Below are 14,661 nucleotides of genomic sequence, written 5' to 3'. Positions count from 1 at the left end.
ATGCTGCAATGAACATGAGTGAAAAGATATTTCTTCAAGATACTGACTTCATTTCCTTTGGATATATACCCAGGAGTGGCATTGCTGGAGCATACGGTGCTTCTATTTTTAATTTTTTGAGGAACCTCCATACTGTTTTCCATAGTGGTTGTACCAATTTATACATTCCCACAAGAGTGCACAATGGTTCCTTTTTCTTCACATCCTCACCAACACTTGTTATCTCTTGTCTTTTTGATAATAGCCATCCTAACAGTTATGAGGTGGAATCTCATGGTTTTGATTTGCATTTCCCTCATGATTAGTGATGCTGAACACCTTTTCATACCTTTGTTGGCCACATGTATGTCTTCTTTGGAAAAAAATGTCTATTCAGGTCCTTTGCCCATTTTCAAATTGAGTTATTTGCTTTTTTGCTGTTGAGTTATATGAGTTCTTTATGTAATTTGAATATTAACCCTTTATCAGGTATATGGTTTGAAAATATTTTCTCACATTCTTCATTGAAAAGGTTGCCCTTTCAATATATTGATTGTTTCCTCTGCTATGTAGAAGCTCTTTTGTTTCATGTAATCTCACTTGTTTATTTTAGCTTTTGTTTCCTGTGCTTTTGGTGTCTTATCCAATAAACTATTGCCAAGACCAATGTGGTAAAACTCAAGGAGCTGTTTCCCTATGCTTTTCTTCTAGGAGTTTTACAGTTACAGGTTTTACATTTAAGTCTTTAATCCTTTTCAAGTTAATTTTTGTGAATAGTGTACAATAGTGGTTCAGTTTCATTCTTTTGCATGTGCTTATACAGTTTTCCCATTTATTGAAGAGACTGTCCTTTTCCCACTGTGTGTTCTTGGCACTCTTCTCAAAAATTAGTTGACTGTATATGCATGGGTGTATTTCTGGACTCTCTATTATGTTTCACTGGTTATGTGCCTGTTTTTATACCAGTACCATATTGCTTTGATCACTGTAACTTTGTAATATAGTTTGAAATTAGGAAGTATGATGTCGCCAACCTTGTTCTTCTTTCTGAGGAGTGCTTTGGCTATTCAGGGTCTTTCATAGTTCCATACAAATTTTAGGACAGTTTTTTCCTATTTCTGTGAAAATTGGAATTTTGATAGGGATTACATTGACTCTGTAGACTGCTTTGGGTACTATGGGCATTTTCACAATATTAATTCTTTCAATCCAAGAACATGGGATATCTTTCTATTTATTTGTGTATTCCTCAATTTCTTTTCTCAATGTCTTATAGTTTTCAGTGTACAGGTCTTTTGCCTCCTTGGTTAAATTTATTCCTAAGTGTTTTATTTTTGATACAGTTATAAATGGAATTGCTTTCTTAAGTGTTTTTTAGATAGTTTGTTGTTAGAGTATAGAAATGCAGCTGACTTTTTTTTTGGCTGCATTTGGTCTTCGTTGCTGCTTGCAGGCTTTCCCTAGTTGTGGTGAGCGTGGGCTACTTTTCGCTGCAGTGCGCGTGCTTCTCACTGTGGTGGCTTCTTTTGTTGTGGAGCACAGGCCCTAGAGAGTGCATGCTTCAGTAGTTGTGGCGTGCAGGCTCAGTAGTTGTGGTGCACGGGCTTAGTTGCTCTGTGGCATGTGGGATCTTCCTGGACAGGGATCAAACCCATGTCCCCTGCATTGGCAGGCGGATTCTTTTTTTTTTTTTTTTTTTGCGGTACGCGGGCCTCTAACTGCTGTGGCCTCTCCCATTGCGGAGCACAGGCTCCGGACGCGCAGGCTCAGCGGCCTTGGCTCATGGTCCCAGCCCCTCCGCGGCATGTGGGATCTTCCCAGACCGGGGCACGAACCCATGTCCCCTGCATCGGCAGGCAGACTCTCAATCACTGCGCCACCAGGGAAGCCCAGCCGGCGGATTCTTAACCACTGTGCCACCAGGGAAGTCTGCAGCTGACTTTTGTATGTTGATTTTGTAACCTGCAACTTTACTGAATTCATTTGTTAGTCAGGTTTTTGATGTGTCTTTAGGGTTTTCTACATAAGATCACGTTGTCTGCAAAGAGATAATTTTCTTCCTCTTGATTTGGATAAGTTTTATTTCTTTTTCTTGCCTAATTATTGTGGCTAAGGACTTCCAGTACTATGCTGAATAGAAATGATAAGAGTAGGCATTTTTGTATTATTCCTGATCTTAGAGGAAAGGCTTTTAACTTTTCACCTTCATTATGTTGAGTTACATTCCTTCTATACCTAATTTGCTGAGAATTTTTATCATGAAAGGATGTTGAATTTGTCATGTGCTTTTCTGCATCTAATGAAGTGATCATATGCTTTTTATCCTTCATTCTGTTAATGTGGCATATCACATGTGTTGACTGCCACGTGTTGAACCATGCTTGCATCCCAGGGATACATCACACTAAATCATGGTGTATGATCCTTGTGATGTGATGTTGAATTCAATTTGCTAGTATTTTATTGAGGATTTTTGCATCTACGTTCATCAAGGATATTGGCCTATAATTTTCTTTTCTTGCAGTGTCCTTGTCTGGCTTTGATATCAGGGTAATGCTGGTCTCATAAAATGAGTTTGGAAGTGTTCCTTCCTCCTCAACTTTTGGGAGGTGTCTGAGAATGATTGGTATTGATTCTTCTTTAAATGTTTGGTAGAATTCACACATAAAGTTATCTGGTCCTGGACTTTTATTTGTTGGGAGATTTTTGATTATTGACCCAATCTCCTTGCTTATTATTGCTCTGTTCAGATTTACTTTATGGTTCAGTCTTGGTAAGTTGTATGTTTCTAGTAATTTATTCATTTTTTCTAAATTATCTAATTTGTTGGTGTATAATTGCTCATAGTAGTCTCTTATGATCCTTTGTATTTCTGTAGTATCATTTGTTATGTCTCCTCTTTCATTTATAATTTTATTAATTGAGCCGTTTATCTTTTTTCTTAATCTAGCTAAAGGTTTTTCAATTTTTGCTCATCTTGTCAAAAAACCCACTCTTAGTTTCATTCATCTATTTTGTTTCTTTCTAGTCTCTATTTCATTTATTTCTGGTCTAATCATTATTTCCTTCCTTCTGCTACCTGTGGGCTTATTTCTTCTTTTTCTAGTTCCTTGAGGTGTAAGTTTAGAACATAGATGCAACAATCCTCAACAAAATGTAAACAAACTGAATTCCCTCTTTTCCATTCTTTTTTTTTCTCCTCTGACTGGATAATTTCAAAATATCTGTCTTCAGGTTCACAGATTCTTTATTCCTTGGTGGACCAACCCCTGGGTGATGTCCTCATTTCCTCTCTCCCTCTTTCTCATATGGCCCATCAGTCCCTAAGCCAATCCCTTCTTCCCCCTGATTCTCTACTCTGTCCCCTCCTCTCTGTCCTCGTGGCTCGGGCTGACTCAGGACTTTTGTTATCCCACCTGGACCCAGACATCAGGCCCTTCCCTGGCCTTATTCTCTCCCCTCCAGTCGATTCCTTACGTGGCTCCAAAAGAGACTTTTTGAAGCTCATACCTAGGTTACACAGCCCTATGTTCAAATCTCAGTTAGGACACTGACTCACCACCCCTTCCCCTGAGCGCCCACTTCTAAACCACCATGAAGTCCTTTATGCTCCACTACTAAAATACATTTCGAATCCATCCACTTGTGTTGAACTCCATGGTTACCATCCTAATCCGGGCTCTTATTATTTTCCACACAAATAATTATAATTGCCTCTGAAATGATTGTTATGTGTTGAATGGTGACCCCCCTCCCCTAACAAAAGATATATCCATGGCCTGGAATGTGATCCTATTTGGAAAAGATGTTTTTTGCAGATGTAGTTAAGTTAAAGATATCAAAATGAGATCAACCTTGATTATTCAGGCCCTAAATCTAATGACAAGTGTCCTATAAGAGACACATAGGAAGACACGGAGAGAAGAGGAGAATGCCAGGTGAAGAGAGAGGCAGAGATTGGAGTTATGTAGCCACAAGCCAAAAAACTCCTGGAGCTATCATAAGTTGGAAGAGGCAATTATCTGATTCTCCCCTAGAGCCTCCAGAGGGAATGCAGCCTTGTCAACACCTTGACTTTGGACTTTTGGCCTCCAGAATAGTGTGAGAGTAAAATTCCGTTGTTTTAACCTACCAAGTTTGTGATAATTTGTTCCTGAAGTCACAGGAAACTAATACACCAATCTTCCACTTTTCTACCCACTGTTCGCTTCCTCAGAGATGAGTACGTGAGTACCTGGAGATCCAAAGGAAGGTGGCAGAGGTTTGCTAGGTGCTCACCAATTTGGTTTCCTCTTTCTTAGGCACACAGGAAGACTACGTTTCCCGAGCCTCCTTGCAGTGAAGTTGAGGCCATGTGACTGGTCTTGGGCCAGTGGATTGGGTGCAGAGTGATGTAGGGCATTTGTGGACCCAGCCATAAAATGTCCTGTACAATTTTCACCTTGTCTCTCTTCATTCATTCATTGGCTGTCTGTAAGCTGAGAATTTATTGGAGGACTTAAGGATGGGAGTGCCGAGAGATAAAAGAGCTTAGGTCCCTGGTTTCTCCTTGGAAGAGAGCCTTTTGGACTTTATGTAAGTAAGAATTTATTGCATTAAGCTATATAATATTTTATTAGTATATAAAATTTGTTTGTTAGTATTAGTAAATAGGGTTGTGTGTTAAAGCAACTAGCTTTAATAATCCTGACGGCTACAGGTAAAATACCTGTCACTGCATTTTAGCCAGCATCAAAATTCAGATCTGTGATAAACTCCAGTGCTTTCAATTTTTCTTTTAGTAGTTTTGAGTGCATAATGTTATTTTTTTACCGCTTTCTTATGGTGAAGGATGACACATATAATAATGTTCACAAAACACAATATACAGCTCAATGAATTATCACAATGTTAATACCCATGTAACAAAGATCAACATCATCATCGACCCAGAAACCATTTTCTCCCTTGCAAATCACTATCCCATTCCTCTTGACTTATAATGCTATATTTTGGTTTGGCCTGTTTTTCATGATATAAATGGAATCATACAGTATTTATTCTTTTGTGTTTAACTTAATTTTGTTCAACATTATATTTATGAGATTCATCAATGGAATAAGTAGCAATATTTCTTATATCCTCACCACTTTCAAGTATTTTATTATCTGAATATCCCACAATTTATTTATGCATTCAACTATTGATGGACATCTCAGTTGTTTCCAGTTTTTTGATTATTACAGATCACACCAGTACAAACATTAAAAAAAAGGATGAAATTAGTTTTAATAATATATTTTATTTAACCCAACATATCCAAAATATTAGCTTATAATCCTCTATTCCAAGTCTTCCTTGAATCTACTCCAATAAGGCTTTCATTCTGACTCGTTCACCAAAACCACTTTTGTCAAAGTCACCAGTGATACCCATGTGGTCAATTCTTGGTCCGCATCTTACTTGACTTCTCTGCATCACTGGTTGTGGTCCCCACACAGGCAGCATCGGTGTCGGCTGGGAATTTGTTAACATATTCTAAGTCCTCATCCCAGACCTACTGTAGTAGTCCCCCCAAATATATGTCTTGTCCGAACTGCTGGAGCCTGTGAATGTGACCCTATTTTTTTTTACCCTGTTTGGAAAAAGGGTCTTTGAAGATGTAGTTAAGGATTTCAAAATGAAATTATCCTGGATTATCTGAGTGGGCCCTAAATCTAATGACAAATATTCTTAAAAGAGACACCCAGAGGAAAGACACTCCTAGAGGAGAAGGAGAAGACAGAGGTGGAGATTGGAGTTATGCAGATACAAGCCAAGGAATGCCTTGAGCCACCGGAAGCTACCCTTAGCCCACAGATCCTATTGTCTGCCCAGAAGCCAAAGGGATCCTCCTGTTAAAACATGAGTCACTTCTTGACTCAGAACCCTCTAATAGCTTCTTATCTCACTCAGGAAAAAAACCCAACTTCCCATCATGACCTCTAAGGGCCTCCATTCAATACTCTGGCCCCTGCCACTTCTCTCATTCCACCTACTACCACCCTTCCCTCATTCACTGGGATCCAGCCATACTGGCTTCCTTGCTGTTTCAAGAACCTGTCAAGTATACTTCTGCCTCCAGACTTTTGTCATTGCTGTTCTCTCTGCCTGGTATGCTCTTCCTCATGCTGTTCCTAGCTCCTTTCCTCATCTCCTTCAAGGCTCTGCCAAATGTCACTTCCTCAGAGAGGTCTTACTTGACTACTGTCTACAGCTCTCTGCCTTGTCCCCTCATCATACTCTGTTTTGCTTTCTTAACAGCACTCCCATTCTCAGAAATTCTTATTTGTTTACATGTTTCCTGCTTTTGCAACTAGAATGTAAAATCTTTTTCATACAGTATCCCTAGGGTCTAGGGCAGTGTGGGGCACATATCATTCAATAAACATTTACTGACTGGCATTTTTCCTGGTGTCTTGAGTTCACAGATTTTCCTGCCCCAGGGCTTTGCATAGCCTCAGGGGCTGAGATGTTCATATTCCATTTTTCACCTAGTAAATCAACCTTCAAGTCTCAGTTTCAGTGTTACTTCCTCAGGGAACTCCTCCTGTAACAGAGAAGAACAAGCCTGACTCCATATTGGATCTATTCCCTTAGTTCTAACCCTTGTGCTCTGTTGCCTGTGCTTAGTCATGCTGGCTCTGCATCTTTGTAAAAGAATGTTGCCAAAGCCTGAAATACACATGATAGCCCATTCTCAAGGCTCTGACCTTTAAATGTATAATGCTCTTCCATTCATATAAAGATAAAAAATTGGAAAACAGAAAATAAGTTGTCTTGTTGGAGGCTTATAGGAACATTGTGACCAGGCTGTATAAAAGAAGCCTGTATAAAAGAAGCCTGAATTTTAACTCCGGTAAGATTGTTCTTCTGGACACTAGTCCAGCATCTTCTTGGTATGCTGGCTTTCCAAATAAAGTTGCTATTCCTTGCCCCAGCAAGGATTTATTGGCCTGATGTGCGATCAGCAGCATGAGCTTGGGCTCAGAAACACTCTCTCCAAATTAGGTCTCTGTGTTAAGGATTGAATAATTTCCCCAGATTGCAATGTATTCTTACAGCACCTAGACATTTTCCTTTACATCTTTTTTGCTCAGTCATAATGATCTAAGCCTAGGGACCACTGGTGGTTCTCAAAATGTGGTTCTCAAAATGTGGCCTAGGGACCGCTGGTGGTTCCTGAGACACTTTCAGGGGTTCATGAGGTGAAAATTATTTTCATAATACTATTAAGATGTCATTTGCCTTTTCACTCTCACTTTCTCTTGAGTATACAGTGATGTTTTCCAGAAGCTACAGCACATGAGCTAGTTTGACAAACCCTGTGCAGAAGCAGATATGAGAATCCAATTGTCTTCTAGTAAGCCAGGCATTAAAGAGATATGCAAAAATGTAAAATACTCTTCTCTCTAAATTATTTTTGGTGTGGAAATTAGTTATTAAAAATGTTATGTTTACACAATGAGTTTCTGATGATAATACGTATTTCAGAAATTTCTCAGTTTTAATATTGATAGATATAACTCACATAAACAATCCACATAAGTACAACCCACATAAATTATTGGGGTCCTAAATTTTTAAGAGTATAAAAGCAGTCCTGAGACCAAGAACTTCGAGTAAATCTTTAGCTTTTTTTTTTGTTGTTGTTGTTGTTGTTGGTTTTTTTTGCGGTATGCGGGCCTCTCCCGTTGTGGAGCACAGGCTCTGGATGCGCAGGCTCAGCGGCCATGGCTCACGGACCCAGCCGCTCCACGACATGTGGGATCTTCCCGGACCGGGGCACGAACCCGTGTCCCCTGCATCGGCAGGTGTACTCCCAACCGCTGCGCCACCAGGGAAGCCCAATCTTTAGCTTTTTTATTCTTGTCTGCAAGCCCAGCAGACTTCAGAATTCTCTGAAGGCAAGGTTCCCATCTGTCTTATTGGACACATACTTAAGGTTTGGCTAGTAGTATGGGGAGACTTAAGTTTTACTGTCAAAGATCTGAAGGCAAAAAGAAATGAAATGGAAGACCAATCCTCCCACCTCATCCTCACCTCCACATTACTCGGGGGAATGGAAGTGAAGCCCATGCTCCAGACGAGGGACTCGGCTTAGAGCCTGGACTGAGCAGTGCAGGAGGATGGAAAGGAAAGGTTGGGCACGTGGTCTAAACTGCACGAGAGGAAAGGAAGGAAGGAGGGACGCATGCGCATGTGTGCACGTGTGCGCGCGTGTAGGGAGCGAGGTGGGTGTTGGAGGGGGTGGAGCCGCAGGATCTTTCCCTCCGTCAGGAGAGGTGAGCGAGGGGAGCGGCGGCGCATGCGCAGAGGAACGCGGGAAAGTCGGTGCCTGAGGTAGAGCAAGGAGCGTTGCGCGGTAAGGCCTGAGGCTCGAAGGGGCCCGAGGTGGTTGCTAGGCTCCTCAGTTGAGCCTTCTAGACCCTTATTTTCGGTTGATTGACCAGACTGAAGGGTCCAGGCCTCGAGGGTGAGGGTGAATTGGCTCCCGCAGGCTCCCTGAAACGTTCATAAATCTGGGGTGTGTGAGGTTGGGCGTCACCCCCTGGGGTCACTGGACTTCGCCAAGGGATAACAGGCCACCTGACAGAGCCTCCCAGACCCCGGGCTCTGTGGAGCTGAGAGGTCAAACGGCCCGAGAGGGCCCTCCTTTTTTCTCCCCTAGGACCTGGGAAATGGGCGTCAGCCCCTTCGCTCACCAGATCTGACTTTGAGCCAATCCCAAGGCCCCACCTTCACAGGAAGCGGCCGTCGGTCCCTGCCCAATTGGGGAAGCCCTTTGGTTCGGGCTCCCAGGCGGCAGGGACCGGGTCTAGCCTCCTCACACGCCTGTTAAGGACGAAGTTATTGCCTGCTCCTTGAGGAAGCTGGACGCCAGCTCCCTGCTTTCATCTTTGGGGTTTATAGTTCCAGGGGAGGAGGTAAAGGGAGAGGAACGGGCATTTCCGGGAGGCCCGAGCGCTCTCCGGAAGGCATGGGCCTAGGAGAGCAGTTGCTGGGAAGGGTGATGTAGAACCTCACACGTTGGGCCACCGTCAGGGCCTCTGCAGGCGGCGAGGAGGGTTTGCCAGGGAAGCAAGGGGCTTTCTAGGTGTCACAGTGGCCGGTTTGCAGAATCTGTTTGCTGTAAGTCAGATTTACCAGTTTACCAGAAAACTTGTAAATTCTGGTAAATGTACCAATTTACCAGAATACACTTTCTGAATGTGTTCAAGAAAGGTGGATATATTTTTCATGGATACAGTTTTCCTTTGTTTAGTGGAACTCAGTGTCAGGGTCAGTGTTAACATGCATTATGGGAATCAGAAGTACTCCTTGTAATTTTGAGTTATGGTTCATTTCAGCTGCTGGCGAACCATCTAGTAATAGTGACGATTTGTGATCTTAGGTAAGCTGCCGACTCTTCTTTTTTTAATTTAATTTAATTATTTTTTATACAGCAGGTTCTTATTTGTTACCTATTTTATACATATTAGTGTATGTGTATCTCCATATGTATACCAATCTCCCAATTCATCCCACCACCTTCCTCTTCTTGGTTAACTTTTGAACAAATTGAATTAAGATTTCTGTTTTTCTGTTTATTCTGAAACGCAAGGGAAAGAATTCTCTATGGACACGCTTTAGAGTTTCTCTTACTTGCTTTTGTGTTGATAATCTGAGGCTCTCTGTTTCTTTTTCATATCCTTCGCTTTTGTGACAGCATTTCCTTCTGGCATTTCTCCTAATTCTCTGGCCATTTCTTCTTCTTTTCTTTAAATTTTATTTTTAATGTTCTAAATCATGAAATATGCATCCACAAAAGGGCATAGAATGTATAAAATGTATAAAAGGGCATAGAATGTATAAACAGAGTTTTAAATGAATAATTATAAAGCTTACATCTGTGTAACTGCCACTCAGATCAAGAAGAATATTACCATGACTCTGAAAGAGCTTCTCTCATTATCATTTCACAGTCAAGTACCCCTTCTTCCCTTTTAGAGGTAACTTCAAGTCTGACTTTTGTGGTGATCATATCCTTGATTTTCTTTATACTTTTTCCATGTATATGTGCATCCCTAAATTACTAGTTTAATTTTGCTTCTGTTTTGAACTTAGAAATATGGACTCATTCTGTCTAGAATATTTTACGCTGTGCTTCTTTTGCTCAACATTGTGAAATTTATATTGTTGAGTGTAGCTGTAGTTCCTTTATTTTCTTCACGTATGTATAGTATTCTTTTGTTTGAATAGTCTATGATTTATGCATTTTACTGTTGATGGGCGTTTGTGTCTTTCAACTTTATGACAATTATGAATAATGTTGCTGAGAACATTCTTGTGAGAAGTAGAAGAATGTAGTTGGTTAAGAGCTGCTTCTGAAACCAGACTGTGTTAAATCCTGACTACCACTCATTGGAGGTGTAACGATGAGAAAGTTGTGTAACTTTCTGTTTAAATTTTTTTCACTTTTGTAAAATGGAGGTAATAATAGTACCTACCTCCTAAGGTTATTGTGAAGAGTAATGTAATTTAAAAATGTAAAGCATTTAGAACAATGCCTGACACAAAGCAAGCACAATGTGTTAGTTATTATTATTACTGTATTCTGTTGCACAAGTGAAAGAGTTTCTCTAGGGAATATATTGGGAGTTGTTGGGCCATAGGGTATGTGTATATTTGATTTTACTACTGATACTAGGTTGTTCTCCAAAGTAGTTATGACAATATACAGTAACGTTAATTGAGGATGAGACTTCCTGGTTGCTGTACATCTCATCAACACCTGGTATTATTAGACTTTTCCATTTTTTCCCAATCTGGTTGGTGTGCAGTTGTATTTCATTGTAATTCTAATTGCCTTTCACTGATTATTAATGACATATTTGTAATAGTTATTGGGATAATTTAATTAAATGAATTATTTAATAATTATTTAAATATTATAAAATATTTATGAAGTGCCTGTCAAGCCTCTTGCCCATTTTCCTATTGGGTTGTCCGTATTTTTCTTCCAAATTCGTAGGTGTTCTTTATATCTTTTGGATATTAGTCATTTGTTGTTAGGTAGGTTGCAGATATCTTCTCCCATTCTACAGTTTTTCTTTCTGTTCTCCTTTTGGGGTCTTTTCAAAAAAGGAAGTTTTTAATTTTAGTGTAGTAAAATGTATCAAATTGAAATTTTATGGTCATTGCTTATTGTGTCTTTTATGAGAAATCTTTTCCTATACCAAGGTGTGGTGTTTCAAGGGGCACCATTCACATCAGCAGTAATTTTGTCCCCTGGAGTAGTATAACACAGTGATCATTCTTTTATATTTTCTAGCATTTTATGGTGTTGTTTTTCACATTTACTTCTTTTGTCCCTCTGAGATTGATTTTTGCAGTTATTTGAGGTAGGGGTCAGTTTCTTTTTTTTGCTGTATGGATACCCAGTTGTTCTAGCACCATTTATTGAGAAGTTCACCCCCTACTTACAGGTCTGCTAAGGCATATCTGTCGTGTATCAGACTTAATATAACGATGGGTCTAATTTTAGGCTGTCCTGTTCCATTAGCCTGTTTGTTTGCCCCTGTCTCAATTCACACTGCCTTACTACAAATTTATAATAAGGCTTAATACTTGTTAGAGCATGTCTTCTCACTTTGTTTTTATTAAGGAGCATCTTAGCTATTTTTGGGCTTTTGAGTTTTCAGATAAATTTTGGTATCAAGGTTGAGCTGGTCTTATAAGTTGGGGAGTGTTCCTCTTTCTCTTTTCTAGAAGAGCATTTCTTTCTTAAAGGTTGGTAGAATTTGCCATTAATGACATTTAGTATTAGAAAGGTTTGCATATATGTCTGTGTAAGTGTGTGCATGAACACATATGTGTGTTTGAAAGATTTTCAGTTACAGTTTCAAGTTATTTAATGATTATAGGACTTCGTGGGTTCTTTATTTTTCCTGGGTAGTTCTTTGGTTAATTTTTAAAAGGTATTTGAGTATTTCACCTATTTTTTGAAATTATTGGTGCAGTAATGTTAATATTCTTTATTATTATTTAATATCTGCAGCATCTATAGTAATGTCCCCTTTTTTTAATTCCTAATACTGGTTATTTGTACTTTTCCTCCTTTTTCTTTTATTTTTAAAAAATTAAAAAATTAATTAATTTTTGGCTGCGTTCGGTCTTCCTTGCTAAGTGCGGGCTTTCTCTAGTTGCGGTGAGCGGGGCTACTCTTTGTTGCGGTGCATGGACTTCTTATTGCGGTGGCTTCTCTTGTTGCGGAGCACAGGCTGTAGGCGCGCGAGCTCAGTAGTTGTGGCTCACAGGGTCTAGAGCGCAGGCTCAGTAGTTGTGGCACATGGGCTTAGTTGCTCCATGGCATGTGGGATTTTCCCGGACCAGGGCTCAAACCCATGTCCCCTGCATTGGCAGGCGGATTCTTAACCACTGAACCACCAGGGAAGTCCTCCTTTTTCTTGATCAAGCTTATTAGAAGATTGTCAACTTTATTAGTTCTTTCAAAGAACTTTTGGGCTTTGTTGATGATTTTATTGTTTGTTTTCTATTTCATTAAGTTTGGGCTATTATGAATAAAACTGCTATGACTGTTCTTGTAAAAGTCTTTTTGTGGCATATGTTTTTATTTTTCTTAGGTAAATCCATAGGAGGGGAATTACTGGGTCTAGCAGTTTAATAAGAAACTAAGATTTAAAAAGCCCATTTTCATAAGAAACTGCTAGACCATTTTCAGAATGGTTGTACTATTTACACTCCTGGCAACAGTGTATGAAAGTTCCAGGTGCTCCACATCTTTGCCAGCATTTGGTGTTAATCTTCATAATTTTATCAATTTTGGTACAGACCAGTATTTTTTTTAATCATTATAATGTTCTCTTCCTTATAGTTATAAAGTTGTACACTCTGTATTTATTTAGTGATCACCTTAGAACTTAAAAAATGCACACTTAATTTATTGAAGTTACAGTATGTCTCCCCTTCTCCCAGAAGATACAAAGAACTTAAAATATTTGAATTCTATTTACTTTCTTCTCAACTTACATTTTATTATTTTGATGGTTTTTATTTTTACTTTTAACCTCCCAGGACATTATTATTTTGTTTCATATAGTTATTTTTTTATTCGGATTTTCTTGCATATTTACTACGTATGTATTTTTTGTCCTTTATTTCTCTTGGTTCTCAAATCACCCATCTGGGATTACTTTCCTTCTGCTTGTAAGATGTTTTAAAATTTCCATTAATGAAGATGTGTTGGTGACTGATTGTCAAAATGTTTTTGTCTGTTGTAAACTATTTTTATTTTACCCTCATTTAAAAATATTTTATTAGGATTTAAGGTACTAGATGAGCAGGCTTTTTTTTCTTTCAATATGTTGATCATATCCTACCATTGTCTTGTGGCTTCCATTTTTGATATTGAGAAGTCACCTTTATGTCTCTCCTTTGCAATAGTCTGTGTTCTTCTTATAAGTGTTTTATATAAAATAATGTCTGTATACAGAGTTCCTTTTGTCTCCAGTGGACTTCGTTGGGCTTTTTGAATCTGAGATTTGTTTATTTCACCAGTTCTGGAAAATTGTCTTAATCTTTTCAGACATTGTTTCTGCACCATTTTCTGTTCTTACCTTCTGAAAAGAACAATTAAATATCTGTCAGACTTTCAAAAATTTCTTTGATTTCTGTGTTTACTAACCTCCTTTTGTATTTTCCATGTTGTTATCTCTCTGTGCTATGTTCTTGGTTGTTTTTCTGACCTAAGTATTTCGGTTCACAAATACTGTCTTCAGCAGAATTGAATCCACTGTTAAATTCATTCAGTAAACTTCTAATTTCAATTATTGTGTCCTTCATTTCTTTTTAAATCTGTGAAATCACTTTTTATAGAGTCCTGTTCCCTTCAGATATTTTCAAACTTTTCCTTTATTTCTTAAAAAATAGAAACCAGTTATTTTATTGACTTTGTCTAATGATTCCTTTATTTGATGTCTTTGCTCATTTTATTCTGCCATCTGTTGTTTCTGTCAGTTCTCACTAGTGCCCTTTTCCCCTTATGTGCTATGATTCTCCCTGTTCTTGACAAGTTATTTGTAGGAATAATTTAAGGCCTTAAGATTAAGGTGTCTTACTGCAGGAAAGATTTCGGTTTATTTCTGCAAAGTATCTGGGAGGACACCATTAGTCTTGTACCAATTATACTTAATTTTGGGGGTTTAATAGTATATTACTGTGATTTTTTTTTTAAACTAACATCATGCGATTGGTGTGAGCTTTAATTAATTTTTATTTATTTTTGCTGTGTTGGGTCTTCGTTTTTCTGTGCGAGGGCTTTCTCTAGTTGTGGCAAGCGGGGGCCACTCTTCATCGCGGTGCGCAGGCCTCTCACTATCGCGCAGTTGCGGAGCACAGGCTCCAGACGCGCAGGCTCAGTAGTTGTGGCTCACGGGCCTAGTTGTTCCGCGGCATGTGGGATCCTCCCAGACCAGGGCCCAAACCCGTGTCCCCTGCATTAGCAGGCAGATTCTCAACCACTGTGCCACCAGGGAAGCCCCTATTACTGTGATTTTAATGTGCATTTCTCTGATAACTAATGATGTTGAGGACTTTTTTCAGATGTATTAATATATTGGCCATTTGTATGTCTTTGTGAAGTGTCTTTGTAAATACTTTACC

The sequence above is a fragment of the Leucopleurus acutus genome (genome assembly GCF_964270905.1).
Source record: "Leucopleurus acutus genome assembly, chromosome: 20".
NCBI lineage: Eukaryota > Metazoa > Chordata > Mammalia > Artiodactyla > Delphinidae > Leucopleurus > Leucopleurus acutus.
The sequence above is the reverse complement of the archived record's forward strand: the minus strand, read 5'-3'. Positions refer to the sequence as shown.